Source organism: Schistocerca gregaria, chromosome 1 (genome assembly GCF_023897955.1).
Source record: "Schistocerca gregaria isolate iqSchGreg1 chromosome 1, iqSchGreg1.2, whole genome shotgun sequence".
In the NCBI taxonomy this organism is placed as follows: Eukaryota; Metazoa; Arthropoda; class Insecta; order Orthoptera; family Acrididae; genus Schistocerca; species Schistocerca gregaria.
In genome coordinates, this window is record NC_064920.1 from 1,044,041,965 (window position 1) to 1,044,047,964 (window position 6,000).

A 6,000-nucleotide genomic window follows, 5' to 3' on the forward strand; every position below is an offset into this window, starting at 1 on the left:
CCTATCAACCGATCCCTTTTTCTAGTGAAGTTGTGCCACAAACTCCTCTTCTCCCCATTCCTATTCAGTACCCCCTCATTAGTTATGTGATCTACCCATCTGATCTTTAGCATCCTTCTGTAGCACCACATTTCGAAAGCTTCTATTCTGTTCTTGTCCAAACTATTTATCGTGCATGTTTCATTTCCATTCATGGCTACACTCCATACAAATACTTTAAGAAGCGACTTCCTGACAATTAAATCTATACTCGATGTTAACAAATTTCTCTTCTTCAGAAACGCTTTCCTTGCCATTGGCAGTCTACATATTATATCCTCTCTACTTCGACCATCATCAGTTATTTTGCTCCCCAAATAGCAAAACTCCTTTACTTTTTTAAGTGTCTCATTTCCTAATGTAATTCCTTCAGCATCACCAGACTTAATTTGAATACATTCCATTATCCTCATTTTGCTTTAGTTGATTTTCATCTTCTATCCTCCTTTCAAGACACTGTCCATTCCGTTCAACTGCTCTTCCAAGTCCTTTGCTGTCTCTGACAGAATTACAATGTCATTGGCGAACTTTAAAGTTTTTATTTCTTCTCCATGGATTTTAATACCAACTCTGAATTTTTCTTTTGTTTCCTTTATTGCTTGCTCAATATACATATTGAACAACATCGGGGAGAGGCTACAACCCTGTCTCACTCCCTTCCCAACCACTGCTTCCCTTTCATGTCCCTCGACTCTTATTACTGCCATCTGGTTTCTGTACAAATTGTAAATAGCCTTTCGCTCCCTGTATTTTACCCCTGCCACCTTCAGAATTTGAAAGAGAGTATTCCAGTCAACATTGTCAAAAGCTTTCTCTAAGTCTACAAATGCTAGAAATGTAGATTTACCAATTCTTAATCTAGCTTCTAAAATAAGTCGTAGGGTCAGTATTGCCTCACGTGTTCCCATATTTCTGCGGAATCCAAACTGATCTTCCCCGAGGTCGGCTTCTACCAGTTTTTCCATTCGTTTGTAAAGAATTTCGTGTTAGTATTTTGCAGCTGTGACTTATTAAACTGATAGTTCGGTAATTTTTACATCTGTCAACGTCTGTTTTCTTTGGGATTGGAATTATTATATTCTTCTTGAAGTCTGAGGGTATTTCGCATGTCTCATACATTTTGCTCACCAGATGGTAGAGTTTTGTCAGGACTGGCTCTTCCAAGGCTGTCAGTAGTTCTAATGGAATGTTGTCTACTCCCAGGGCCTTGTTTCGACTTAGGTCTTTCAGTGCCCTATCAAACTCTTCATGCAGTATCGTATCTCCCATTACATCTTCATCTATATCCTCTTCCATTTCTATAACATTGCCCTCAAGTACATCGCCCTTGTATAGACCCGCTATATACTGCTTCCACCTTTCTGCTTTCCCTTCTTTGCTTAGAACTGGGTTTCCATCTGTGCTCTTGATATTCATACAAGTTGTTCTCTTTTCTGCAAAGGTACCTTTAATTTTCCTGTAGGCAGTATCTATCTTACCCCTAGTGGGAGAAGCCAAAGGACATTTGACCTCTAGCCATGCCTGCTTAGCCATTTTGCACTTCCTGTGGATCTCATTTTTGCGTCGTTTGTATTCCTTTATGCCAGCTTCATTTACTGCATTTTTATATTTTCTCCTTTCGTCAATTAAATTCAATATTTCTTCTGTCACCCAAGGATTACTACTAGCCCTCGTCTTTTTACCTACTTGATCGTCTACTGCCTTCACTACTTCATCCCTCAAAGCTACCCAGTCTTCTTCTACTGTATTTCTTTCCCTCATTCCTGTCAATCGTTCCCTTATGCTCTCCCTGAAACCCTGTACATCCTCTGGTTTAGTCAGTTTATCCAAGTCCCATCTCCTTAAATTCCCACCTTTTTGCAGTTTCTTCAGTTTTAATCTACAGTTCATAACCAATAGATTGTGGTCAGAGTCCACATCTGCCCCTGGAAATGTCTTACAATTTAAAACCTGGTTCCTAAATCTCTGTCTTACCATTATATAATCTATCTGAAACCTTTCTGTATCTCCAGGCTTCTTCCAAGTATACAACCTTCTTTTATGATTCTTGAACCAAGTGTTAGCTATGATTAAGTTGTGCTCTGTGCAAAATTCCACCAGGCGTCTTCCTCTTTCATTTCTCACCCCCAATCCATATTCACCTACTACGTTTCCTTCTCTCCCTTTTGCCGGCCGCAGTGGTCTCGCGGTTCTAGGCGCGCAGTCCGGAACCGTACGACTGCTACGGTCACATGTTCGAATCCTGCCTCGGGCATGGATTTGTGTGATGTCCTTAGGTTAGTTAGGTTTAAGTAGTTCTAAGTTCTAGGGGACTAATGACCACAGCAGTTGAGTCCCATAGTGCTCAGAGCCATTTCAACCATTTTTTTCTCTCCGTTTCCTACACTCGAATTCAAGTCACCCATGACTATTAAATTTTCGTCTCCCTTCACTATCTGAATAATTTCTTTTATCTCATCATACATTTAATCAATTTTTTTGTCATCTGCAGAGCTAGTTGGCATATAAACTTGTACTATTGTAGTAGGCGTGGGTTTTGTGTGTATCTTGGCCACAATAATGCGTTCACTGTGCTGTTTGTAGTAGCTTACCCACACTCCTATTCTTTTATTCATTATTAAACCTACTCCTACATTACCCCTATTTGATTTTGTATTTATAATCCTGTATTCACCTGACCAAAAGTCTTGTTCCTTCTGCCACTGAACTTCACTAATTCTCACTATATCTAACTTTAACCTATCCATTTCCCTTTTTAAATTTTCTAACCTACCTGCCCGATTAAGGGATCTGACATTCCACGCTCCAATCCATAGAACGCCAGTTTTCTTTCTTCTGATAACGACATACTCCTGAATAGTCCCTGTCCGGAGATCCCAATGGGGGACTATTTTACCTCCGGAATATTTTACCCAAGAGGATGCCATCATCATTTACCCATATAGTAAAGCAGCATGCCCTCGGGAAAAATTACGGTCATAGTTTCCCCTTTCTTTCAGCCGTTTGCAGTACCAGCACAGCAAGGCCATTTTGGTTAGTGTTACAAGGCCAAATCAGTCAATCATCCAGACTGTGGCCCCTGCAACTACTGAAAAGGCTGCTGCCCCTCTTCAAGAACCATACGTTTGTCTGGCCTCTCAACAGATACACCTCCATTGTGGTTGCACCTATGATACGGCTATCTGTATCGCAAGCATCCCCACCAATGACAAGGTCTATGGTTCATGGGGGGTTATGAGATACAATGTTTAGTTTACATGGTGAAAGTACATGTGTCTACTATATGATGCATGGGAAAAATTTGTATGTATGGAAGAAAGTATTATACAATTAATGAAAGGTAGATTTGTGGTTTCAAAGAAGCTCACTTTATTCTAAAATGGTGAAAATTAATTAGTACTGGCTGGATATTAAATTTCTAGTATACTTCACTACTCTTTAAACACTTACCCAGTGAATTTGAGAAAAGAAGTAAGAAAATTCCTGGTGGCAGTATTATTTCAGATTGAATGTTGCTTTTAATAAAGAAAATCAACATTAGTGTTTTTAGTGCACTTGTACAGCTTCAAAATTCGGTTTAAAAAAATTAACGATTTCGTAGAACAGGTATTTGAGGTGCAAGAGTGAAAATATTAGATTTTAAATTAGTATTATTGCACTGTAAATAATATGTAACACATCACACAAAGACTTTGAAACTGTACTTTTCAGAATGTGGTATATGCCTAATTATTAGAAAGATATAATTGAAAGATGTCAAATATCAAATTGTGACTTTTGGTTTTACTTGGACCAGAACTGCATGTTTAAGATGTGAATTGAATTTTTTTAATAGACCTCGAATCACACGTGTTCATGGTGTGTTCATTTGATGAGATGCTTGTGCCAAACAGGGAGGAGTTTAATAACTGTATTACCTGTAAGCATGCAGATGAGGACTGTGTCCTTAGCTCCCTACATGAAGATTGGAAAGGAAAGACACTGGAGGAGCATAAGCAGAAAAAGGCTTTTCAACAGATAATGGTTATGGAGCGACGTGGGTTGAAGATGCATTTCACAACTCATGCAGATAGCTGCTTGTGCTGGAACTATCTTTCTTTTTTGAAATGGCCAGTCAATTTGTCGAAGAGATGAATGTGTATCCTTCAGCAATCCTAGACATGACTGAGCTAGTTCACAATATCACCACCAGAGGGCATCTGAAACGTGTTTTGTCCCCCCCCCCCCCACCTTCATTCTGACAGTGATGGTTGTGTTGAGTTAGAGAGTGAAATGTGTCGAAGAGCGTTAAAGTGGGGCTTATGGAGTTGGAATGGGATTAACTGTGTCATGCAGAAAACGACATCAATCAATACAAAACTACTGGGTATTATCCATCTTGTTCACCCCCAGAAATCTACTGTTCTGGTCGGATGCATTGTACAATGATGCTGTGCTCTGGCTGAAATCAGGGGATATGTCCATCAATCTTCATCACTCCACCATTATGCACTTATTTGGACTAAGGATGATATAACCTCTTTTGTTGGAGAGACTGAATCTCTGCTGTGTATTCAAGCTGTGTACAATGATGTTGTGAACTCTCTGCATGTATGTGGAGGATGATTTTGAAAAGTGTTTCACTTCATGTAACAAAGCAGTGCCAAAGTGGAGCCGTTGGACATGGAAGACATTCATGCTAAATTTAAAGCAGAATGCATGCATACAAAGAACCGTTGTTTGCTAAGTACTGTGCTGGAGGAAGACAAAGAATGGAACAGTGGATTTTTTTGATGTTGATGTACTGTATCCTATGTATGATTGCTGAAGTGTAAATAAAATATATTATAGTAAATATTTCATGTTTCTCACTTCATAAACCTCTCATTGTAATGCAGCCATTCTTGCTCAGTGAAATGGCACTGATTGCACCATAGTGGCTAAACATTGTATTTGTTTTTCGATAAAAGCCCATTGCACATCAGCGCCTGATGTGGTCAGCAAGGTGGTGCCACATGCAAACTACAAGTTTCTTACATAGTAGGTCTGTAACCTCACAATGACATCGTTTTATTTAACTATCTCTGCAGGAATGCTTCTCACATAAACCTTATGCTTTAACATTTAACAAGAACAAAGTAATTAGGATTGGCAGCCAGCACCAGTATACTTTAACTCTCTCTTGCAAGAGTTTCATATTTTTGAAAGGATCATTTTCGAAAAGGTACCACTACTGCAGCATCAAAGCTTACACATAATGCTTTAGCATTCCTGTTTGCTAGACACTTTATGAACTTAATGGGCTTGAGATTGATTGTGCACTTAATGTAGGTCTAAGAACAATTCTTAAAACAGGTCTGTGCATCCTCCTCAGATTTCAGTAATTTAGAAAATGCAGACAGTGGAACTGTGGAAGATTACAGGAGATTTACTGCATGTATACCTCTAAAAATGCCGGTGGGCTACTCTGAAGATATTAGGAAAATTATTGTGAACGCTAAATAGGAACTTATCATGATACAGAGTGCAACAGATAACAACTCGTACATTTAAGGAGCTGATAAAGAGAACTAGATCACCATCAATAAAATAGTATGGAAAATGCCACACATCACTATATTTGATGAGCAGCATTTGAAGCTTTTAAAAGTTCTCAATGCAAGCTTATTTCTGCTATTAACTTTCCTTTCACAGGGGCTTTTTGAATACTCTATGCTTCTGAGTGCAGGCATACATTACATGGGCTATTAAAATGGCTGTTCAAGTGGAGGTACCAAGATTCGTCATACTTGCGTTTCAGACCTACAAAGAGGGAAAATAACAAATGGTTCTACCATATTTGAAATTGTGGGTTAAGTAATTAATGTCAGAGTCTACCTGAACTCTGAATTCTACCCATATGATAATTTACACCTACAGTGGGATGCAAGTGCGTGCAGTACAGCATTTGACGTGTATGCAAGGTTCTGTGCTTCTTACTAT